General features: G+C 35.5%; 1 pseudogene; it reads left to right on the top strand.

Moving 5' to 3' along the window:
* The first annotated feature begins 21488 nt into the window (after positions 1 to 21488).
* Positions 21489 to 22747, top strand: LOC123246719 (annotated as a pseudogene).
* Positions 22748 to 27365: the final 4618 nt, after the last annotated feature.

Genomic DNA, 27365 nt, shown 5'->3' with positions numbered 1-27365 from the left:
CATTGAGACAACTTACAAATTTTTATGTTCATCCCAAATCTCACTTCTAAACTCAAGACTCACTTTACCAAATGCTTATTGGACTTATTCAGATAGCCATTATATAAACATTTCAAATATAACATCTCTAAAATGGAATTCATTTTTCTCCAAAATTCTCCGTACTTCTTCCTAGCTTCCTATTTCTGCTGAGGGCACCAATCCTTTGTATTTATTTGTCTGCAAATATATATCTGTCTGTCCCAGTCGACAAACTTTTAGTGAGCATTTACTATATACCAGGAGACACTATGATGGATACTGTGCTAAGCACTGGGGATATTAAAAAAGGACAAAAACATAGTTCCTGCCTCATAGAATTTATATTCTAATAGGGAAAGAAACTTTGCAAAATTACACACACACACACACACACACACACACACACACACACACACACACAAATAAATGGAATGTTAATCTCATAAGAGTTACAGGGAATAGAGGGGTGTGGGTCAGGGAAAAGATCTTCTGCATAAGATGGGATTTGCACTGAACATTGAATGAAGTCAGGGAAGCAAGGAGGAGTAGATGAGGAGAGAAATAATTCCAGATGGGAAGCGGTGAAAAGGCACAAAGTTCGGGGAAAGTAGTGTTGTATGAGAGAAGAAAGAATAAAAAGATCAGTTCTCTAAATTGTAGAGCATGTAGAAGGAGGTAAAGTATTAAGAAAAGCAGAAGAGGAGGAAGTAGGTAGGTTGTAATGGGCTTTCAATTTGATCCAGGAGGTAGCCAGGAGCTACTAGAGTTTACTATAGTAGAGTAACTTGATCAGACTGGAACATTAGTCGTCACTTCCACAGCTGAGTGCTAGATGAATTTGGGTAGAGAGACTTGAGGTAGGTAAACTAAGAATAGAAGGCTACTGTAACAGTCCAGACAAGAGGAGATAAGAACACCGTCATCATAGAGCAGTGACTATGTGAGTAGAGGCAAGGGGATGAGTAAGAGAGGTGCTGTGACAATATTTGGCAACATTTAGTGAGAGAGCAAGTGAAGAGTCAAGGACAGTACCAAAGTTATAAGCTTGGATAACTGGGGGATAACTTTGGATAACTTGGATAACTTTAAGTGTCCCTTAAAGTAAGAAGATTTTGGAAGAGAGGGAAAGGGAGGTATAGAACTAAGTAATGTATTTTAGGCAAGAAAAAGACATGGGTGATGATGGATAAGTAAAAAAATGCAAAGTTCTAGGGATAGTGTACTATTTCCTCAAAAAGCCAGGAAGATTCTCTTAAAAAGATAAAGCTCTTTCCAGTCTAATTATAATATTGGCATAATGTGGAACTTGCAAAAAGTACTGTTAAAATATGCCAAAACATTATCTAAGATTCTTAGAAATAAAGGTTCCATTCAAATTGTATTTAGCATTTTAATACATACATATAGGTTTACTGCTATATACTTAATAAGAGAATTGTTAGAGATAAGCATGATAGAAGTTTTATATATTCATATATCCTTTTGTTAATTGATACCTGCTTTAGTGAAGAGAAGGAGGGTGGGAGATACCTGGGACTTTTAAAGTAACAAATAAACTAATAAAAATTGTCATGGATCTATTTTCCAATCCATTCTATATATTATTGCCGGTTCAATATTCTCAAAGGTGCAAGTTTGAACATCCTTCCCCAGCTCAAAAGTTGTCAATAGCTCCCTACTGCCACTGAATAAAGCCCACAATTCTTAGCTCCCCAATTAAAGTCTTCCATAATCTAGGTCCCACTTATCTCTATGGCTCAACTTTTCCAATGTTATCACACACACACACACACACACACACAACACACACACACACACACACACCTACCTTTATCTCATATATGATGTTTCAGCCAAACTGGACTACTCTGTTTCCTTTTCCCATTTAGCCTTTGTTCAAGCTATAAATGGAATGGCCCTCTCAAAATTCAAATTCTAACAATTCTTCAAGACCTAGCTGAAGTGACTCTCCATCTATATCCACCTTTTAACTGGAAATAATCTCCTACTTCTTTGAACTTTCAGAGCACTTTGTTCTTCTGTTATCATATCCCAATCTATGTTACAGTTATTTCAATCAAGCTACATTTACAAAGCATCTACTATATGCTAGGTATTGTGCTAAATGCTGAGGAATACCAAAGAGATAAAAGATAGTCCCTGCTCTCAAGAACCTAAAAGATAGTCCCTGCTCTCAAGAACCTTATAATCTAGTGGAGGGCTCAAAATTCAAACAAATATATTAAGCTACAGACACGATAAATAGGAGATAATTAATGAGGGGAAGGGACACTGAAATTAAGAGGGGTCAGGGACGGCTTCCTGAAGAAGTTGGGCTTTATTTGTGTAGCTAATAACTTTATGTAACATTTTGAAGTTTGCCAAATGCTTTATAAATGTCTCATTCAAGTGTCATAGAAATCTTATGAAGTAGAACAGGTATTATTCTCATTATATAAATCAAGAAAATGAGACTCTGAGAGACTGAGTTGTCTACAGTCAAACAAGAAAGTGTGAAATGCAGTTCAGGAAGGGCTTCTTGAAAGCAAGTTTAGCACTGTTGGTGAGGCTTTGCAAAAGCAATTCTATATTCTTTAACAAACCATGTGTCTTGTTGTTTGTCTTTAAAATAGCACATCAAGTGTAATTAGCAGTTAGATCTTAAGCTCCATGAGAGCCAGAAGTAGTGCTACTATCTCCCCAACCACCCAAACTGGCAAGCTCCACATTATCCTCAAGTGCTCACTCTCATTCAGTCTACATGTCCAATCAGTGGTCAGTTCTTGTCACTTCTATCTTCATCATATCTCTCTCCTTTGTCCTTTTCTCTCAACTCATACAACCCTAGTTAAGGTATTCACACCTAATGCTTAGACTCAGTCCTCATTCCAATAGCATTGGCCTGCTTGTAATTCCTTAAACATGATGATGTTCCATCTCTGGTCTCTGTGCCTTTGCACTAGCTGTCCTTCATTCCTAAAATGATCCTCCCCCCTTTCACTAGCGCCTCTTAGTTTCACTAACATCTTTGATGACAACTCATATCCCACCTACTCCAGGAATGCTGCCCAGTCCCCTCAGCTACTAAGGCTTTTGCCTTTCAGAATGACTTCCATCACTGTATATATTTTATAACTACCTAGGGAAAGATATAGTCCTCCCATCAGAATATAATCTTTACAGCAAAGGACTGTCTTTTTGCCTATCAGTATATCTCTGGCTAAGCTCAGAACAGTGTCTGGCAAATGGTAAGCACTTAGTTTGTTGAGCTGGCTCTTGAAAAAAAAAAAAAAAGGTTCATATACAACATCAAAATTGAGTTTAGGAGGGGCAGCTGGGTAGCTCAGTGGATTTAGAGACAGGAAGTCCTAGGTTCAAATCTGACCTCAAACACGTCCCAGCTGTATGACCCTGGGCAAGTCACTTGACCCCCACGGCCCACCCTTATTACACTTCCATCAAGGAGCCAATACACAGAGTTAAGGGGTTAAAAAAAAATTGAGTTTAGGAACATATTAAAATTTAGTAATCCAGAAACAGCAATAATTGCAATTAAAAATAAAATTCACTTTTGATACTGTGCATACCATGTCCAATTAATTATTTTTAAAAAGTGATGAAACTATACTACTATTATAGATGAAATGAAACTTGAGGCCTTAAGTATAATTTAAGACCTGAAAGAGATTTATAACTGAACTTTTGTTTTCTTTGTGAATGTCTGTGTAGTTTATCACTTGCTTTAGTTTATAGGAACAAGCAAAGAAATAGGATAAGATTTTTTAAAACTTGAATGGCTAGAGAAGGCTTTTCTTAAATATCATGAATAAATTCCATAGTTTTTCATTACTAAAATTTCCAGGTGTCATGGACCTAAAAGTCTCTTTTTAATAGGTCAAATCCCAAAAGACTTTAGAAACATGGTTATGGAAGTACTCCAGTTTTAAAAGGACAAAACTGTGATAAATTTAATACACAGCGAGCCTAGGCACAAGTACTTGAATCTAAGCAGACACAGCTGACAACCTTACAAACTGAAGCTTCTCCATACTCAGTATCTCCATATTTATACATTCAAGTTTATATATTCTTATACATTCAATCAACTGTCACCAAGTGGTAACAGTCTAAAGCTTGTTCTATTGAAGGTAATAGTCCACAAATAAATTAGGACAAGGAAATTACTAGGAAGAAATGACGATCATATTATTTAACTAAAATCCTCTCTCCCAGTTTCAACTTCAGACTAGCTCAGAAGATTAAAACTGAGCAAAAACTGTACAATTATTATGTATGCAAAATTATGTTTTATAGCCACAGTTTATTCATAACTGTTAACCCAATAAACTCCAGAATTCGGAAAGCACATGGTTAGAATTTAAAGATGTAGCATGGGGGTGAGAAGATTGGAGTAGGAAGTGATGATTATAATACTAACATATCTAGTAAAAGATGCACAAACCACAAATGGCAAAAAAAGCATCAGCTAATTAGGGACTGATTATCTGAATTAGAAAAAAGGTCTCTAAAGGGATCAGCTCTCCCAAAAGATTTAAATGATTCAATTTACAGAAGTTCTCATTTATTTGGTACACATCTCTTGGGTAAAATGACACCTGTACATGGGTCTTGAAGCATACAAATTCCTCAGTCAGTCATATCTGTCATTATTCAATTGATCATGTGATCAGAATGAAAGCTAGCAGGACATAAATGATAGAGCACAATGAAATTGGTTTCAAATACAAACCTTGTGGGAGAGACATTTGAAGGTTACACATAATAAAAACAATCAAAACCCTGTGCTTTAACTCTATGCAGTTATAAGATATTTGAAAAAATATCAAAAAAAGAACACATCTGAAAATGTGTTTAACTGTAAACCTTCCTCTCTGAAGTCAAATGCAGCTTCAGATAGGTACTAACTGTGTGACTAGCTTGGGCAAGTCACTTAAACTCTCTTTGCCTTGGTTTCCTTATCTGTAAAATGGGGATAATAATAGCACCTACCTCACAGGGTTGTCAGAACAACATCTGTCTTAGATACTTACTAGCAATGTAACCCTGAACAAGTTACTTTCCTCTATCTGCCTGTTTTCTCATCTATAAAATAGAAAAAATAGTACCTACCTCCCAAGATGGTTGTGAGGATTAAATAATATTTGTGAAGTGTTTTGAAAACCTTAAATGGCATATAAACGCTATACAGTAACAACAATAAAGGTATCTTTTCTGCTTCACGACTTTCCCATTGTGGTTTCAATGTATAATGAATGGGTTGGCATAAGAAATCATATGGAAATTTCTCGGGTGCTTTGTGGAAGCTGCAGACAACATACCTTGGCCATCAGATGACACAGCAAAAGTTTATAAACTATATAGTCTATGACCAAATACTTAACCCAAATTTTATAAAGTACTGTAAACATTCCATAAGAAAAAGAAAAAATTCAGACTTCTCTGGTACAAAGAGAGGGCCATAAAATTTTGCATGTCCCTAACCCCAAAGATGTGGAAGGGATACTTGTAATTATAAAAATGGGGCACCTTGCTTTGGAAATCTGACAAAAGCAGGTACAGAGGAAGGCAACCAAGAAACTTAGGGTTCTCAATTCCATGCTACTTAAATATCAAAGGAAGGCTGTTTAGACCAGCTGTAGGCAAGTATTTCAAGTGTAACAAGAAAAAGAGATTCAATTTGTTTTATTTAACCCTTGCTGGCAAAATTAGGAGCAATGGGTAGAACTTAGGGAGGCAGATATTGGCTGAATAAAGAAAAAATTCCTAACATGAATGCTAGCAAGGGTTGTCCAAAAGTGCAATGTGTTTCCTTGAGAGGTTGTAATCATTCGAAATCTTCAGAGACTGGATATGCCTCCTAACATGGGAGTTCCCCAAGGCTCTGTCCTGGGACTTTTTTTTCTCTATGTAACTTCTCATGGGCTCAATTAACTCTCTGCAGATGACAACCAAATCTATATTATGTATTACCTCTAACCTTATTTTAATAATGGCAACAAATAAGATATGAAAAGATATAGACAATGATTACATTTAGTTCTATATACAAGTTTAGCCAATCATTTGCCATAATAAGAAGACAAAAGAGCTTTAAAAGCACCTTAAGAAATCCTTGACCTACTTGTCAAGCAGAGAGAGATGGCAAGGAAAGAAATTCCAGTTTAGAATAAAAAGAATTGTAAAATCTTACATAAAAAAAGATGGTAGGGGGCTGTTAAGTTGCTCAGTAGATTGAGAGTCAGGCCTAGAGATGGAAGGTCTTGTATTCAAATATGACCTCTGATACTTCTTACCTGTATGACCCTGGGCAAGTCACTTAATCCCCATTACCTAGCCTTATTGCTCTTCTCCCTTGCAACCAATATCCAGTATTGATTCTGAGATGGAAGGTAAGAATTTAAAAAAAAAAAAAAAAGATGGTACTATATTATAAGCACAGTGCTTAGAGAAGCAGTAAAGGTTTATAAAACAATTTTCTAGAATTCTTGGTGAGAGACTCAACTAAGCAAAATTGTCCTAAGGGCATTTAAGTATAATAGCTAACATTTATATAGCACTTTAAATTGTGGAAAGAGATTTACATATATTGTCTCATTTGAACCTGAAAGAGCTGAGCAACTGCACTTGGCCACATTACTAACTTTATAAAGAAGGTAAGTGACAGGGGCAATTAAGTAGCACAATGGAGCATCAGACTTAGAGTAGGGAGGACCTGAGTTCAATATGGCCTCAGACACTTCCTAGATGTGTGACCTTGGGCAAGTCACTTAATGCCAATTGCCTAGCCCTTATAGCTCTTCTGTCTTAGAATTGATAAGACAAAAGATAAGGGTTTTTTTATTTTTTTTTTTAAACCCTTAACTTCTGTGTATTGGCTCCTTTGTGGAAGAGTGGTAAGGGTGGGCAACTGGCGGTCAAGTGACTTGCCCAGGGTCACACAGCTGGGAAGTGTCTGAGGCCAACTCTGAACTTAGGACCTCTCGTCTCTAGGCCTGACTCTCAATCCACTGAGCTACCCAGCTGCCCCCTATTTATTTGTTTTTAAAGCAGGTAAGTGACAAAAATAATGGTATTAAGAGTTTGGTTCTCAAAGTATCTGAAGAAGAGGAAGAAACTAACAAATACAAATCTATTTTCCCGTCTGTACAAAATTTTACACACAACAAGAACATCTTTAAATAAGAGATTAGTTAGGAAGAGGAAAACTTTGACAAGCAATATTCCATAATGGACCACATCTCTATCATGAAAGAGAATACAAAAGATCCCTTTGTCGTTACTGCTTGTTGATTATTTTAAAAAATTAGTTTGACCAAAGGGGAGATTTCTTAATCAAACAAGATATGTGAAAAAACAAAACAGATAGGTAATTTTTATTATATGATGTTGAAAAACTGTTTGCAGGACTAAAATTAAGTAAGAGAAAAAATCTCCCACACGGCTGTGATATGCAAAATAGATAGGAAATTTACACAAATATACAAAATCAAGAAGAGCTGTTCCTCAATGGGAGGTCAGATGATATGAATGAAGAGTTCATACCCTTTAACCTAGAAATCTCATTGTTAGGGCTTTCCTATCCAACACCTATCCTCCTAGGAGGTAAAAAACAGCAAGGTTTCATACTTATAAAAATATTTATAACAGCATTTATTTGTAGTAGTAAAGACAAAGTAGGTGCCTACAGACTAGGGAATTGTTAAAACTGCTACATAAATGTAATAGAGTACTGCTGTGCCATAAGAAATTATTAAAATGAAGAATTCAGAAAAATATGGAAAGACAAATGCACTGCTGCAGAATGAAGTAAGCAGAACAAGGAAAACAATATGCACAATAAACACAAAGGAAATACATGCCACAAAAAGAAATAGATCACTATGTAATTAAAATGACCCTGGAAGGCAGGTTGGGGGAAAGGCACTATAGAAGTAGAACATAGCTGATAGTGCTAGACATGGTTAAATGTATTTATAATTGTTTTACTGAATTGTTTTTTCTTCCTCATTTTTAACCTTTGTTAAAGGGATGGTTCACTGGGTAGGAGAGAGGGAACAGATGTATTCATAACTGAATATGATGTAAAATCAAAAGACATAAATAAGATACAAACTCTTCAGAAAACCATGGAAAGACTTACAATGAACTGATACAGAATTTTTAAAAAAGCAGAACAAAGATAATTATACATATGGTTACAATAATATAATAATAATAACATGAAAGAATATCAGACTTCATATGAAATGTGATAACCACCTTTGGTTCAGAGGATATCTGGTGAAAACATTTCTTTAGGTAAAAATAGAATGTTAGTATGTGAATGCTGTGATTAAAAAAATTATTGGTTTTGTTATAAGAAAAGATGGGAAGGAGGGAAGAGCAGGCATTCAAAAATGACACAGTAATATAAAAAGTAAACAGAACCATTCTTTTAGGTAGGACCAATGATCCTTTAACATTATACTGATTCTATACGCAATGTTTCAGAGAATTGACTGCAGCACTGAATTATTACTTGATTTGCCCAGGGTCATACAATCATTAACTAGTATTATATCAGAGATAAAACTTTTAAGTAAAAAGGATATCAAATATTAAGAACTGTTCTTTAATATCAAGAACTATTCTTTAAAATTAAAACTATCTTTAATCATATGAAAAAATGCTCCATCACAATTAATTAGAGAAATACCAATTAAAATAACTCTCAGGTGTGATCTCATACCTATCAGACTGGCTAACATGACAAAAATGGAAAATGATAATGTTGGAGATGTGGAAAAATTGAGACAGTAATACACTGTTGGTAGAACTGTGAACTGATACATCCCGGAAAGTGATGTGGAATCATTCTCAAAGGGCTATCAAACTGTGCATATAACTTGTATATGCACCCAGCAATACCTCTACTAGGTCTGAATCCAAAAGATATCAAAGAAAAAGGAAAAGGACCTACTTGTACCAAAATATTTATAGCAGCTCTCTTTGTGGTGGCAAAGAACTGAAAACTGAAAGGAGGTCCATCAATGGAGGAATGGTTAAATCAGCTGTATATGATTGTAATAGAATATTACTAAATGACAAACAAGATGATAACACACCAAAAAAACCTGGAAAGACTTATATGAAGTGATGCAAAGTGAAGTGAGCAGAACCAAGAGAATATTGTATGCAGTAACAATAGTGTATGATGATCAACTGTAAATGACTTAATTATTATCTATAAGGCAAGGATTCAAGACAACTTTAAGGGACTCAATAAGGAAAAAGGCTATCTACCACCATAGAAGAAACTATTCTTCACTTTATTTCTCCCATGAATTTTTCTCTAGCGTAAGCATTATGTGTCTTATTTTACAAAGTGGCAAACATGGAAATATATGTTTCATAGTATCTGTCTTCGGTGGGGTTGGGGTTGGGGGTGGGGGTGGGAGATCATAGATTTCAAAATGTCAGAAAACAATGATTAAAAATTGTACTGACAGGGGGCAGCTGGGTAGCTCCGTGGATTGAGAGCCAAGCCAAGAGACAGGAGGTCCTGGGTTCAAATCTGGCCTCAGGCACTTCCCAACTGTGTGAACCTGGGCAAGTCACTTAACCCCCATTGCCTAGCCCTTACCACTCTCTTCTGCCTTAGAATCAATACACAGTATTGGTTCTAAGACAGAAGGTAAGGGTTTTTAAAAAATAAAAACTGTACTGACATAATTTGAGGGAGAAAAAGACCTGTTCTTTAATTACTATGTAATGCTATTGAATATTTAAAAAGAAAAAAAGAAAGAAGTGGGGTTGAGGAAGGAGGAAAGGCATTTGATTTAATAGAACAAAATGCCTCAAAGGCTCTTCTCCACAGGCATCTCTTGTATATACATAAAAAGTATACAAGTTTCCTTGAAATATACCAAAGAAAGAGCCTTCACTGGCAACTCTCATATCATTAATATTAGAAACATAAAACAGAGAACTACACATTATGCTCATGAAGTTTTTTGCCACTGTCCAGTAGGCGATCTAGCACAAGATCTAAGTTGAAGAGAGATTCTTTATAGTTAATGAAATCTGCTCAGTGCTCTGCTGGTAGATGACATTGTGCTGTTTGTATTAATCTCTATAAAAGCCTGCAGAGCCAACTTGATGAGAGATGTCACCACTCAATGGTCTAGGCAGGGAATGAAAAATGTCTATTGCAGTCACAATAAGCAGTTAGATGTATAAACTACAGAACTTGTCTACTGTGCAAATATCTTAGACAGGTACTGAAAACGTAGAGAAAAAAGTATTTATTAATAATTATTTTGACTAGGAATGTAAATAAAAAAGTAAAACAGCCCTTTCACAAAGAACCCACATGCCAATGGAGGAAAACATCACAATGGGAAAGGTTTACCTATAAGGCAAAAAGAACACTGCCAACTGCCACCTGCCCTACCCCTAACCCCCAGAATAGCACAAGTGGGACAGAGAATAATTTTGAAGAATCCTGAAACTTGGTAGCAAGGACATTTTCCATCTTACCAATAGAACCGCAATTGGTGACTCCCTGGTAAAAGAGATTTAAGTGTCTAGGTGTGTCCTACAGACAGGGGATCAAGGGGAGGTTCTGATGGGATCTAGGCCAGTTAGGATCTAGCTAAAAGTGTCCCATGCCATTCTAGGCAGCTCTGCCTCTTCTTGAAAATGGATATAAACTCAGGCAGAACTAAACAAGAAGAGACTGAACTAGGCTGTCTTTGGGAAACTTCAAATTTCTTTGAATGACTTTTGTCCAAAGTTAAGGTCCATTTAAGAAATATCAATATTCTTTTGGCAATAAAGCAATAGTAGACTAATAAGTGGCATGGTAGAGAGGAAAAAGCTAGTGTTGGGATCAGGAAGAAGTGAATTCAAGTCCTTTTTTTGAAAAATACTGTGTCCCTGGAAGAGGGTTCTAAACTTCTCTTGGTACAGAAGGCAATCTTCAAAGTCTAGTAAATGAGAATTTTAACTTACAATGATTTTTTCCTTATGCCAATGAAATCACACTGCCTTCAACACATTCCCAATTTAAAAAAAAAATTGTATTGGTTGTGTCATGAAACTACTATGTCTGAAGAATTAAAAAGGAATGCCTTACAAAGGGTAATGGAGAAGAGTATGGTGAGTATGCACAGGATACAATACATTTTGAACAAGGAATTATGAAAGAGAAGCAGAGTAAAGGAGTCAAAAGCAATGTATAGTCGAAAAAGCTGGGTTGGCCACTTGGTAATAAACAATAATGTCACATTTTCCACTGGTATCTTCATTATTCCAAGACAAAGTAAGGAACTTCCAGAACAATGAACATAGTATCAACAATATTGTAATGATGGGCGACTGTAAAAGGCTTAGATACTGGGATTAAGAAAATTCCAAAGGGGGGGAGGGGCAGCTGGATAGCTCAGTGGATTGGGAGCCAGGCCTAGAGACCGGAGGTCCTAGGTTCAAATCTGATTTCAGACACTTCCTAGCTGTGTGACCCTGGGCAAATCACTTGAACATTGCCTACCCTTTCCACTCTTCTGCCTTGGAGCAGATACACAGTAATGACTCCAAGATGGAAGGTAAGGGTTTAAAGGGAAAAAAAAAAAAAAAGAAAAAAGAAAATTCCAAAGGACCCTGGTAAACAATGCTATCCACCTCCAGAGAACTGATGAACTCTGAATGCAAACTGAAGCACATTTTTTATAAAACTTTTTTTTGAGGGGAGGGAGGGACTCTTTTCTTGGTGTGTGTGTTTTGCAACATGGCTAACATGGAAATCTGTTTTGTATGACTTCACATGTATAAGTGATATGTTGCTTGCATTCTCAAGGAGTGGGGAGGGGTGGGAGGGAGAGATTTTTTTAAAATGATTAAAAATATTCCACATGTCATTGGGAAATGTTTAACAAAGTAAATAAAAATAAATATTTTTTTAAAAAGGAAGGAACCTCACTCCACTCCCCTCACAGGTAAACTTACATAAGGACATGAACAGAAATAACACTGGATGGACAATAATATTGGATTATGATAGCCAGAACCAGAAAGAATACTTCCAATAATGATATTACAAATCCCTTTGAGCACACTTTTCTGTTTACATTGTTTGTCTCAAAAGAATCTGGTCCTATTATCCATATGGGAAAAAGCAAATGGAAAAAAAAAATCCCTATCTTCCAAGCCAGAATATACAATTAAGTAGACAACTCACCAAAAAACTGGTTCATTGGTATATGTATATTGGGTGGTCACTGCAAATACAAAATTGAACTAGCTCAGAAATAAGGAGGAGATGGGTAGGAATTGAAATCAATCAATATTTTTATGATCCCCAAATTCCTTGTGAAAAAAATCCCATTTTTTAAAAAACTTAATGTTCTGCTAATACTCTATGGCTGCATGTCCACTAGTACACTATCACCAAATTGAAATACTTCTCAAATGGTAACAAAAATATAGAGTGGGTATGCATAAGCTACAATATATTGCCAATGAAGAAAAGTTGCTTAAAGGATAATATCAGAGAAATATATCAAGAAAAGGAGGTGGCCTGACCCTGTAAGAGCAAAGAACAACCTGTATGATGCAATGACATCCAAGTGACCCAGACGAAGGCCCTAAGAATGCTGAATGCATCCTTTGTGGAGGATTTAAGAAAGACAAAAATCACACAAGACTAAAAAAAACCTGGAAGGATTTGATCTATATATTTTAGGGGAGTACTGACCTTGCTGAGATCACATATCCTCTGCTTAACAGAAATTCACTTAACAGAATCCTGAACTTAAGAATTCACAGGCTTACCTAAATACTTAATAACAACCCACTGAATTTACCCATATCAGCATCTGGTAACTGTCATTCTGTCCCTGTGTGTGATGTCATTTGAAGATGCCAAATGGGTCCTCTATCATATATGTTAAATTAAATGCCACATGAGGCAGCTAGGTCGCTCAGCAGATTGTGAGTCAGGCCTAGAGATGAAAAGTCCTGGGTTCAAATTTGGCCTCAGAAACTTCCTAGCTATGTGATGACTCTGGACAAGTCATTTAACTTCAATTGTCTTAGTTCTTTACTGCTCTTTTGTCTTGGAACCAGCACTTAATATTGATTCCATAAAGGAAGGTAAGGGCTTGAAAAAAAAAAATTAAATGCCACACAACAATCAGCTCTTTTGTCAATGTCAGGAAACACAATTTATCACTAATCAAATCGAAGTCATTATTAATTAATGATACACCACCCAAATGAAGACACCCACCATTAATCTTAGTTCATCTTTATCATCTTTCAAGTTCTACAACTGTGGGTATGCTAAGGGATGATGGTACGGCCAAACTTTAATGCTTTAAAACTCCTTATTCAGTTATTGTTTTTTTCAGTTAACTTTAAAATTATGGGTAACACTAACAAGATAGTTTTCAAAAAACATGAGATATATTGGTCTATAAGGACATATAGGAGCCTTTTCTCTTTGTTTACTATTATTTTTGGAAAAGAATATGGGACATGGTAGAAAAGGTAGATTACAATATAAAAGAATAACACAATCTTTTAAGAATATCTGGAGTGCTCAACCCTCAAATGAACTAAGGCACCAATTCTCAAAATTTGTGGTCTCAAAATCCCTTTGTTCTCTTAAAACTTGAGGATCTCAAAGACTTTATTTATGTGGATTGTAACTATTTATAGTTGCTGTTTTAGAAATTTAAATGTCTTAATATTATTATGAAACTTTTTTACGTGGAGAATCTCTCCCACTCTAAAAGGCTGGGTCCCCAGACCCATTGAACTAAAACTGGAAATGAATGTCAAGAACAATAAAAAAGAGCTTTTTAAACAATGTTGGGAACAAGATAATGATCAAAGGAGAAATAGGACCTCTGCTTATGGTAGATTAATGATTAAAAACTGATGACAGCAAAAGAATCTCAAACTCCCAGCAAGCATATGGAAAATAATGCAGTAAAGTCACACTAAGGTTTTGCTTCACATCCAAAGCAGCAAAGATGACAAAAGACAGAAAAACTGATGTCAGAAGAATTATAGAAAGATTCCCCGATTCTAAATGCACCCTTGTTGGTAGAGCTAAGTATACAGACCCTTTACAGGCATATACCACAAAGGGGACAATCAGAAAAGCCTCATATATGCCAAAATACTAAATGCACCATTTTGTGGTAGCAAAAATATGGAAATAGATGTCGGTGTCCATCAACTGAGGCATTTATAAGTGAATTACAGCATAAATATGTGATAGAATGTTATTTGCTATTTCTTAGAGAGATGAGGAACTCGGAGAAACATGAGGATGTGTATAAATTGATGCAAAATGAATCAAGCAGAACAAGGTGAAATATATATAACTATAAAATGAAAACACTAAAATGCAACTAAACTAAGTAACTGTAATGTCTAGTCTCAGTCCTGGAAGACAAATGATGAAATATATTTTCCTCCTTGAGAGGATATACTATAGGTGCATAATGTTGTATTTGCTGTCAGACCTCTTTGTTTTATCTGGTTTTCCTTAATTGTTTTTCTTTGTTATGAAAGATGGTTCTATGGGAGAGAAAGGAAGAATAAATATAAATAATATATATAATAATGAATAACATACAAATAAAAGGTATTCATTCTAACAACTTTTTAAAAAATGATAGTAGATTAGTATCATTTCTTCTTTTTACAGGGTGTCTAAAAAAACCAATATAGTTGAAAAAGAGTCAATTCTACAGGCAGAAAAAATGAGTTCAAATTCTGTCTCTGTCATTTTTTACCACCTCTGTAGCCCTGTGTAAGTCGATTAACCTCTCTGGACCTAGTTCTATTGCCTGTTAAATGTCAGGTTTGGATGGGGTGTTCTATAAGGTCCTTTACAGCTGTAAATCTTTGGGCCTGTGATTAGAATGCCGCCAAAATACTGTAGGCAATATGGATAGACATTTGTTAGGTCATAATACAATTAAAGGAATTTTGAATTAGCTGATTGACTGAACCTAAAGAATTGTCACTAACAGCTTGATGCCAACTTATAGAGAAGTCTCTAGTGGAGTGCTCCATTTATGTTTTCTTGGCATTGTGCTACTTGACATTCTTCTCAATGATATAGATAAAGAGATGGAATAGTATGCTTATCCTTTACATGGATTTAAAAAAAAAATCACCTTCAAAATGGGTCAAGGGGATACAAAGCTACGCAAGTCTGTCTGAAAAAGCTATGATAAGAACCAGAAGTTTAAGATGACAATTTTCAAAGCTAATGAGATCTTAGATTTCATTAAGAAAGCTATGTCAAATTTATAAGACATGATAGTTCCATTGTATTCTGCTCTGACTAGACAAGTATTTACAAAACACCTATAAGGCAACACTGTGCTAAGCCACTAAAGATGGAAAGATAAGAAACAAAATAAATCCAGACTACCAAGAAGCTTACACATTCTGCTGGGAAGAACAATGCATTCATATATAAGTACAAAATATATATAAAGTAATTTCCTGGGAAGAAAGACATTAAGTAATGAAAGGCAGAGGGGAGAAAGGCTAAAATCTTGAGTAGGAGGTAGCACTTTGCCAAATTGTAGGGGAAATTAGAGGTTTTATGAGGTGGTGGTAAATAAGGAGGAATACATTTCAGACATAGAGGACAGGCTGTGCACAAAAGTAATGGGGCAAGACTTATATATGGGGATGCAAAATCATGTCAAACAACAATAAGATGAAGGATACAGAGATGTCCAGCATAAAGAAACAACTTCATTTGGGGAGAGTGTGGCAGTTGCCGTCTTAAAGCATTTGAAGAGCTGATATATAAAGACCAATTAGCTTTGTGCTTGGGCCCAAGTAAGGGGAAAGGAAAATTGAAGGGAATAAGTATTTATTAAGTAACTTTAACATGCCAGGCACTGTGCTAAGCACTTTACAAATATGATCTTATTTGATTCTCCCAACAACACTAGGAGGTAGATGTTATTATTACCTCCATTTTTCAACTGAAGTGGACTGAGGCATACAAGGTTACACAGATTAGTAAATGTCCGAGTCTGGATTTGAACTCTTTCTGAAGAACTTCAGGTACAGTCCTCTATCCTCTGCACCAGCTAGCAGCAAAGACAAGAAAATGGTTCTTTCCCTGTACTAGAACTTTTCAAGCAGAGATTCGATGTTAGAGTTTCAAAGGCTATGGTGCGGATTCCAGTTTAGATACCAGTTGGACTAGTATCTAAATGTCTCAAAATGATAGCTATTTATGTCAATGTTAATAGCCCCATTGAATTTTTAAAAATGTGAACTGACTTTTGTTCTGGTTTCTATAGGCAAACTAGACAAAATACTAATAAAGAAATTCAAAAGCCATTTACTTGTGGCCTCACAATTTCTCTAACATTAATTCTTACATATTTAGAATATCTGAGGTTCTTTCAGAAAGAAAAAAAAACACAGCATTCAAATAAACAGGTGTGGATTTCAAATGTTTTACACTAGAAATACATAACACTAAAAATAAGCAGAAAATGAACAACTAAATGCCATATTTATAAATTAGGAGAAAGGTTTTTAAGACACACTGATTAGGGGCATATTTGATGAATTCACAATGGAGTTCATGGTATACAAACAGAATGCTGCGATGGCATAGGAAACTGGAAATATGAGGCTTCCAGAAGGAAGGGAAAACATATATGAATTGATGCAGAAGTAATAGGACAAGAGAACAATATACACAGTGAATATGATTCTGTAAATGAAAACAACACTAAAAGGCATCTTACATATGTAAAACCCAGTGGAATTGCTCATTGGCTACTGGAGGGGAGTGGGAAAGGGGGAGGAAAAAATTAAATAATTAATTTTTTTAAAAAGGCATCTTAACTTTGATGAACTGTAATGACCAATCTTGGCCTTGGATAGTCATAAAATACCTGAATTAGAAGGGGCCTTAGCAGCCATCCAGTCCAACCTACGCCCCAAAAACCCAAAAACCCTGCTGACTTTAAGATCCATTACCTCTGAAGATAGCCCCTTCCACTTTGGGATAGCTCTAACTGATAATTTTTTACTGACATCAAGACTAAATTTGCCTCTTTGTAATTTCCTCCTAGCTCTGACTTCTGAGGCCCATCAACACAAGTCTAATCTCACTTCTATACTATAACCTTTTAAGTACTTGAAGATTTCTATCATTTTCCCTTCCCCCTCCAAACAGAACAAATGAAAAAAATACCTCACTCCTCTAAGTACAGAAGTGCAAGATGAAAGGTGCAGAATGCTCTACTCTGAAAGGTCAAATAAAAGGGCTCATTGCATGGGGCCCACAACACTCCCAGGTGAGGCAGAATCAGGTTAAACTGTAATTGGCAAACAGTTAACAAAATGACTAAAAATACTAAGGCAAAGATAATATTACACTTTAAAACTAAGTCAATAATATGGCCTACAAGTATCTTTATATATGGTTTAATGGGCCTTGTTTCTATTTGAGTTTGGCACCATTGCTCTATAAAACCTGTTTTACTGTGTCAGTTGATTTTGCCTGGGTTTTTTGTTACTTTTGTTAAAAGAGAGAGCAAACAAATCTGGCCTCTGACACTTTCTAGCTGTGTGACCCTGGGCAAGTCATGTAACTCCAACTGTCTAGTCTTTACTGTTTTTCTGCCTTAAAACCAATTCTTAGTATTGATTCTAAGAGTGAAAGTAAAGAGTTAAAAAAAAAAAGAGAAAGCAGTTATCAAGGAAGGACTGGTGAAAAAGCACAAAACATCAATAAAACAGAAGGTAAGTTTAAAAAAGAATTAAAAACAACATACAGGAAGCATCTTGTTAACTATAGAGCACTAAATAAATACAAAATTAATAGAAATAAAAAGAACTTTATTATATGCCATTAGAAATTTCCTCTAAGGCTGCTTATTCATATCAGTTCTAAAGTCATTTAATCTTTATTAAATCAATCTCTAGTTCTCCATCTTGTCCCAGAAGTCCTTGTTGTTATCATCCCTGTGATGATGCCTCATCACGTGGAAGTGACTGGATTCTTAAAGATTATGCCAATGAAGCATTAGTTCTGGTAGCTTTAACCAGGCTGGAAAGAAAGGCTTCTCCAAAGTACCAGTTTTTGAGGACCAGTCTAGCTAAGATCAAAAAAGCTTTATCACCAACGATCTAGATACGTGGCAAAGAATTCTTCAGCCATTGCAACTTATGAAATAAGTCCTGTGCAGATTCCTTATACTTCCGCAGTAATGATGCCAGGTTGGCAGAATGGAAGTAGAGGGTAGTAGTTTTTAGAGGAGTATAAATTTTTAATCCATCTAAAAAGTTTAACTTGATATTTGTATTCTATATCTGAGGTACTTGTCTAATGATTAACAAATGGATTTATGACTGGAGGATCTAAATCATATAAATTCTGATATCCTTACTCTAAAACCAGAAGAAGGCAGTTACATCTAAGTGAAAGCATATAAATAAGAGGATGGAACATAGGTACTATATGGAGAGGCAAAGAAAGGAATTGGAATTGTTGGTTTTATTGAAGGTTCAAGGGAAACAAGACACATTTCAAGGGACATTTGGTCATCTTGTGTTTCAATTCTTATGTTTTTTGCAGAAAGACCACCAATATCTATAATAAGAAATAAGATGGAGAAATTCTATAGATAACTTGATAAAACCCTCCAAATTTATACAATATATACTTTTAATTCAATGCCCAGGTGGAAATAGATGGAATAGCAAGGAATATATTGGAAAACATGATCAAGAATAAAGAATGAAAGAAAACAAGGTTTTATAAACTACATACAAGTCTCCTTTTACACTGAACATATTGCCTAAGAAAAGATTGGTAGGCACTAAATATAGTGAACACCAAATAACATGACAAAAAATGAAATTGATTCTATTTTAATGGACAGAAAATGGTGTTACTAATGTAGGTGTCATTTCTGAATCAGATGTTATCTACGGTTTGACCACTGACTTATTAGAAAATAAAAATTAGCATAAAATGGAATAAACATGAAAAAGGATATCTATGTAATTAAAATAACTCAAACTTGACCAAAAAAGAAGTTACTATTAATAATAATAATAAATGGTTAACAAAAGTGGAAGGAATATTGACACCATCATAATAATTTCATATAGGAGTTTGATCTCTATAAACTGCCACAAGTAGACCAAAAGAACCTTAGTCAACAAATTCCTGAATTACTCAATCAGTGAGAGATGTCAGTCAAGGGCACTATATTACATTTATAAAATATAACAAAGATGATGTTGGAATTAAATTTAATTCAGCAGGCATTAGTAAAAATCAAAACACTGCTTGACCTCAAGAAACTCATACCCCATTGAGTGGAAGAGATTGTGGGTAGTACTACATCAAAGCAGAGTTTTAAAAACACTGTTTGAAGAAAACAATGCAAAAGGCCTGGATAAGCAAAATCATCCTATGAGTGTTAATGGATGAAACTTAAACGGCAATAAACAGAAAAAAAATGGTAAAGATTTTTATAAACAAAGGTCAGTGAAACAACCACATCAAAATTCTACCACCACTGCCTGGAGGCAGATAGAAATGGCACTAAAGAGAATAAAGATGGAAAAACAACCAAACTTGATCAAATGCACATTATAGAGATCTATACTAGAGGCAATACAATTTGGAAAACATCTGAAAGAGGGAAGATATCAAAGGCACAGTAGAATCCTCACTTAATACGAAAGAGAGAAAATAAAAGTAAAAACATCAACTTAAAAATGTATATGCTTACTTTACTATCAATATAAAATTTTTATAACTCATCTACACATGCATCAAGAATGTACTTGATGAGCAAGTCACTTGGCCCCCATTGCCTACCCTTACCTTACTCTTCTGTCTTGGAGTCAATACACAGTATTGACTCCAAGACAGAAGGTAAGGGTTTAAAAAAAAAAAAGAATGTACTTGATAAGGATATTAGTACCAAATAGGCAGGCCTTCATAAGTGCTATTCCATAACAGATATCTATACCATCATATAGATAACTGAAAAACAGCAAATATAAGCTTTCATTGGACTTGTCAGTTGATTCTTTTTTAATCATTTTTCATATAATTTTAAGTATAAGATTTAATAGAACATAGTATTGTCTTCAAGACTGTCTTCCAACAATGTCTTTCTCATTTACATATCAAAATCATTCCTTATCCTTTGAAGGATATAACAGAGAATCTTGTTTAAAAAGCACCTGACCATAAACATCAGACAAGAGATAGGGATATGTATGCTTGCCAAAAGTATTCACCATTGTGCCAGAGGAATATAAGTTAAAGGAGGTTTCTTCTCTGTGGGTAGTGAGACCTTCCAGATGTTCCTACTAGCTTATATCTTTCTAGGTGCACTTGGAACATTGTAGAGCTTCTTGGAAAAGATTTGTCTATTCAATAGATTTGGCTTAACCACTTATACAGGAAAAACTGATGGATGAAATATGTCTACTGTCCATATTATAACATGAAGATATAGAGGCTGCCCATTAATATATACCAACCATGTGTCTGCGTGAGATAATACAAATGGACAATTAGTTGGGCCTGGAGTTAACAAGAGGAGAATGGGATGGATTGTCTTTAGGAAACTGTAAATCTACTTTAATGACCACAAACCTCTTAGGAGTAAATGTACATCTTTTGAATACTAATTTTCTGGGGGCAGCCGGGTGGCTCAGTGGATTGAGAGCCAGGCTTAGAAACAGGAGGTCCTAGGTTCAAATATGACCTAAGACACTGGGCAAAGTCACTTAACCCCCCTGCCTAGCCCTTACCGCTCTTTTGCCTTGGAACCAATATACAATATTGATTCTAAGTTGAAAGGTAAGGGTTTTCAAAAAATACTAATTTCTTATTGGTGGTGTTCCTTAACATTGCCATGAAACTTCTTACTAACTGATGTAAAAGTGAAATTTGGGAGATGTCATCTTTAAGTATATATGTATTTTCTATGGAAATTATCAAACTACATTTCCCGTGGTCCAACGAGTTTCCGGTTCCGGTTCTTTGGGCGTGGGGACACCTACGTCTCCACGCAGGGAAGAGTTTATAATCTCCTGGGTTAGGGGGGAGTGGTCTCTTTGGCCAGCAGACTGAGGAAGAGGTAATAATGACTGGAACGGCAATTTTGAATTCTTATAAGCGCGTGGTCTAATAGCTTTATCTATCAGCATGGCTTTAATTAAAATACTAATTTATATTATTATACCAGCCTTTATTATTTTTTATCCTTATACTGAAAATAAGTATTACTCTCAGAGAAATAGGGAAGAAACAGCACATAGCTAGATACAAACATACTGCAATATTTAACAATGACAACAAAAGGAATGTCAAAGAATAGAAGCAAATGATGTGATCAAGAAAAATATATGATCAAAAAAGATGAACTGGTCACATGGCAAAGAAAAATGGGCAAACAAACCAAAAGTTCAAGTGGTATTCTTTGCAATTCCTGGAAAAACTGGTGAAGGCCTCCATCACATCAGGTAGGCTTTCTATAAGAGGTTATGGGGACACACAAACAAGAACTGCACAGGATGGGCAGAATGGATGGTTTGCGATCTTAACTGCATAAAGGAACATCCAAACCACTGAGATCATAAGGCCATTTGAGTATCATTCAAATTTTATGAAAGATTGTCAATTATCTTGCAGAAATCCATAAATATTATTAGGGCATTTCCAATTTAATATAGTATTATTTATTAAATACCTACTATATGGCTCTTTCTCTCCCTCTTTCTCTTCTGGTCTGTGGAGTGCCTGTTAGCACAGGCTTTGGTGTAAAGAAGGCTAAGTTTAAGAACCACACTATCCACAACCAATCACGAAAATGGCACAGAAATGGCATCAAGAAAACAAGGTCACAGAGTTGAGTCTCTGAAAGGGGCTGATCCCAAGTTTCTGAAAAACATGTGCTTTGCCAAGGAATACAACAAGAAGAGGGTAAAGAAGTTGCAAGTCAACAACACCAAAGACAGGGCAGCTAGGTAGTTCAGTGGATTGAGAGCCAGGCCTAGAGACGGGAGGGTCCTAGGTTCAAATCCGGCCTCAGACACTTCCCAGCTGTGTGACCCTGGGCAAGTCACTTGACCCTCATTGCCCACCCTTACCACTCTTCCACCTATGAGCCAATATACAGAAGTTAATGGTTTAAAAAAAAAAAAACAACACCAACACCAAAGCCATCAAGATCCAAGCAGAGGCCATTAAATTAAAGCTCTGAGCACTAAGGCCTCCAAGGCCAAGTTCCTGAGACCCAAGCTCTCCAAGGCCGCCTGGCATGCTGGCCATAAGATGGATGCCAAGCATCCAAGCTCCAAAATCACAAAGCCTGACTCCAAGGTTGCCAGAACCACTGACCCCTAGGCTGCCAAGCCCACTGCCCCCAAAGCTGCCAAGCCCACTGCCCCCAAAGTTGCCAAGCCCACTGCCCCCAAGGTCACCAAGTCTGACTCCAAGACCACCAAGTCTGACCTCAAGGCCACCAAATCTAATACCACAGTCACTAAGATCATCAAGTCTGATATCAAGGTCACCAAGACCAATCCCAAAGCAGCCAAGGCCATCAAATCTAATTCTAATGTTACAAAGCCCAGTAATGCCAAGGCTGCTAAACCTATTCAGTCCACTAATCCTAAGTTTTGCCCCTAATGACAGTTCACATTTACATAGCAATTTACAATAAATTGCCTCCCCACAAGCTTTTGAGTATATAACCCAAGTACTGTTATGTTCATTTCACAAGGGAAAATCTGGATCAGAGAGATTGATTGATGCAAAATGATACAAAAATTATTAATTGCTGAACACCATATTTTTCCAAGTCAATTTGCTTTCCACTCCAGCACACTGCCTCTGCTTTCAAGATGTGAGACCATCCTTTCTAGATAGAATAAAGAAATCAAAGTCAGACCTAGATTTCAATGTCTGTTATTTACCTTCAAGTTGTCAAGAAAAAAATGCTATGTTCTAAAATCAGAAGCATCCATTAAGACAAAAAAAGCACCACAAAATATAGTCAACACTACTCTAACAGAAGGCATCACATTCAAGAGAATTATTTCACTGTATACATATTCATACAGAATAATAAAAATTCATATAAACCTAAATTGAAACCATATTAAGAAAGGGAAAACCTGAAGCCGACTACTTTGTAAATTCTCTGTTATTACCTTATAGGTACACCATAGTCAGATCTTTGGGGGTGAAAATCCCCAAGTATGAAACCAATGTTGGCAAGCTACCAATGCTCACTAAAATGCATGCCAATACATTTTTACCCTCATACACACTTTTCTCTTACTAGAGAATAGGAACATGGGAAGAATTTGAACCAATGTGGAATAAAAGTTTAGAGATAAGCAATTCCACACAAAAATTTACTCATGTTAAACATGACTACAATGACAAATTGAAGAGAGAAAAATTTCTTCTCCAAAAAGTGGCATAAGCAGAAAAGCTTACATTCCAATTAAGCAAAATTATAGCAAAATAATTTTTATAGTATTTCTTTCTAAATAATTAGAAAGTTTGTTCTAAGATAAAACATTAGAAAATTAGTCCACAGTTATTACTGTGTCCCCCAAGGCTCTGTCATAGGCCTGCTTCTCTGTTCATTCTATACTATATTTGGTGATCTCATTCAATTATCAACTCTATGCAGAGGATTCTCAAATCTATTGAGCCCTAACCTCTCTCCTGATCTGGAGTTTCATGCTATCAATTGTCTCTTGAACATTTCAAACTGGATGTCCCATACACATCTCAAATTCAGTAAGTCCAAAACAGAATTATTTTTCCTCTGAAGCTCTTCCCTTTTTCCAGCTTCCCAATTATGTTCAAAATCTTTACCATCTTTATAATCAACCAGCATTACAATTATGTTATAACCCCTTGAACCTCACATATTCACTGCACATATTCAATCTGTTACCATATCTTGCCATTTCTACCTTCACCACATTTCTTGTATATATTATCAGCACTTTTCTCAACTCAGCCACCTCTTAGTACAGGCCCTTTTCATCTTAGCCTAGGACAGTGATGGGCAAACTTTTTAAAGAGGGGGCCAAAGGAAAGGAAATGCTCATCTGTCAGTCTGTTTCTAAGGCAACTCTTTCAAAGTTTCATTGTATTGTATCCTACTCATTATATTCATCAGATTAGGAATAATGCACAGCTGGATAGAACATTTCAGGGGGCCACATCTGGCCCACCAGCCATAGTTTGCCCATCACTGGCCTAGGACTTCAGCAGTAGCCTCAAGCCACTCCCTACTTCCTGGATATCCTCAGCTACAAAATGATTTTCTGAAGCACAGGTCCGACCATATTAACCCTCTGCTCAATAAATTTCCACTGTTTCCCCATTGTCTCTAGGATCAAATATGAAATCCTGAGGCCTTTAAATCCTTTCAAACTTGGTGCCTTTCTACCTTTCCAGCTCTCACTCTTCCTTTCCTCATTCTGTCCTGCCATGATGCCACACTGGCCTTGCTGCCATTTCTCCTCCACAACATTCCATTTCTCTACTCTGGACCTGTGCAACTTGTGGTCCCCAAACCTCAGCCTTTTGGCTTCCTTCAGCTCCAATCTGACCTTCTGAAAGAAGCCTATTTTATATGTAAATGGTTATTTGTATCCTGTCTGTGCTTAAAAAAAATATGAAAGAGAACATGTTTCTGCCTTTCCTTTATCTCTTGCATTTAAACACAGTGCCTTACACATAATATCGACACTCAATACGCTTGCTGAATGAAGAGTGAAGAGGATTTGATAGGTAACACATGAATAGAGGAAGAGTCAATATAAATTATATGGTCTTAGGCACACTTAACTAGTTATGCAACCATACTGCATCTCGAATGCATATAAGCACTTTGCAAATAGTTCTAGAAAAATTCAGTTACCACTAAGATGATAATTTTAAGTTGAAAATGGATCATTCACTAAAAGCAAATTCAGGCTCTGATACTACTGTAGTATAACAAATAAATTATTAAATTGTAAGCTCCATAAGTGCAGATAAATCTTTGTATCTCTTCTCTCCAATCAGCGACAGCTTAATTATCTATTGAACAAATGAATATGAAGCCTATGTATGTAATCAGGTAACTTTAAAAAGGATATCATGGGATAAACAAAGCATCTGTTATTTCTCCAGCCTGGGGAACTCCTAGTGTGGCAAGTCTCTCCACCAACTCAGGTTGCTGATCTAATTCCTAAGAATTTGAAATACAAAGCTTAACTCAGGATGATCTAGCCAATGAAGTGTCAGAGGTGGAAAATGGGAGGCAGGATTTAAACCTAGGTCCTTACTGACTCCAAGCTAGCACTTTTGTCAAGGCCATCACCATCTTTCCAGTAAACTAATATCATACCCAATATATTATTTTATCTATAGTATTTCTGGCTGCCTCTAATAAGCACATCTTAAAATTTAAAAAGCATAATTCATAGCAGAAAGATTCAATATGAACAATGCGTGCTACAGAGAATTGAAACAGTATTTTAAAATTTCAACTGTTAAAATAATTAGCGTTTGATTGTTTAATGTTCTATATCAAGGAAACTTGTATGGAAAATAGCAGTTCTATTTATAGATGACATTTTAAATATTACTGAAATTACAGTGAATGGATTTACTCTCCAGATTATACTTTCAAAAAAAAAATCTGAAAAAGCATTTTATTCAAAAGTAGTGGTTGCTTACAGTGGTAAGCTACAGTCTTACGAACTGTGTTTTGGGTTTTGTTGAAAGTCTTAATAGTCATGCCCAATTTTTTGGACCTGTTCATTTTATAAAATCTTGTCTGGGGACAGCTGGGTAGCTCAGTGGATTGAGAGTCAGCCCTAAAGATAAGAGGTCCTAGGTTCAAATCTGGCTTCAGACACTTCCCAGCTGTGTGACCCTGGGCAAATCACTTGACTCCCATTGCCCACCTTTACCACTCTTCCACCTATGAGCCAATACACAGAAGTTAAAGGTTTAAAAAAAAAATTTTAATTAAAAAAATTTAAAAAAAAATCTTGTCTGTTTAAGTTAAATTTGAGTTCTATCATAAGTAATAGATTATTTTTATGACCAGCATGTACAGCATAACATTTCCTGTTTTAGCTCCACCTGAAAAACCACTAGATTGTGTGGGTACCATATTTATGTATTCAAAGTGTCTTTGGTAATGGCAAAACTGTACAGTCTGTAACAATCCTATTATATAAATTAAATTTATTAGATACACTTATATGGTCATATAAAATATTACAAGAATAAGAAAATAAACATAAAATTACATGTTAAATTTATGGCTTACCTTACCAATACATTACTACCCATCCATATGAAGTTTATACTAAGTTAATACTTTACTGGTAACAAGTGTTGGAAAGTTGGAGCAATTTTAACTATTTATTTAACTTTTTAGGTTTCCACTGCCTGACCATATAGTGAAACAACAAAAAGACTCTAAAACATTAACTAATTTACTTTTTGGGAAATCTTAGTTTCACAAAACATCTTCAATCCCGTGTGTGCTTAGCACATACCTCTGAAAATTATATGAAAAATGGATTATTTTTAAATGCTTATAAAAAGCACAATATTTCCTGTTTTAACTCCACCTTAACAATGCATTTTTTATTTTGATTTTCTTAGCTCCTACTCTGTTTTCAAGTGGAATGGATCAGGATAAAAGCATAATTTGGGGCTGATTAGGGCATGGTTACTAATAAAGTCAAATTCAACATTTGGGCCAGTTAAACCTACATAAAAAAAGAAAAAAATATTCCCCAGGCACAAAATGGATTTCTCCCCCTGACTTAATATCTCAAAAAACGAATGCCAATATGAGAATGTGTAGATGATTCAGTGCAAATCCATCACAAGAAAATTTTTAAAAATTCATGTCTTTTTAAAGAAAGTTAACTCACAAAGCATATTAAGATACAGATGCATAAATATATCAAAATATATGGTTTATAACATGAATCTTTATAACAGGTTGTGAAATTTGGCATTCTCAATGTAGTTCTCAATAAAGCAATATGACATAAGAATACTATGGAAGTATTCAATTCCTAGAAATGTCACAGTAACTTAAAAAAAAAAAAGAAACTTTTTTTAAGAATTGGATTTTAAAAGTGGTTTGTTAAAGAAATGCATGTTAAATTTCAATTTAAATGTACTATATCACATTTAGATACATTTCTGATTATGATTACATGTCTCTTAACAGGAATTTAGATGACTGCTTACTGGGAATGTTGTA

This window comes from Gracilinanus agilis, chromosome 4 (genome assembly GCF_016433145.1).
Source record: "Gracilinanus agilis isolate LMUSP501 chromosome 4, AgileGrace, whole genome shotgun sequence".
Lineage (NCBI taxonomy): Eukaryota > Metazoa > Chordata > Mammalia > Didelphimorphia > Didelphidae > Gracilinanus > Gracilinanus agilis.
This window is presented reverse-complemented; position numbering and strand designations above follow the sequence as displayed.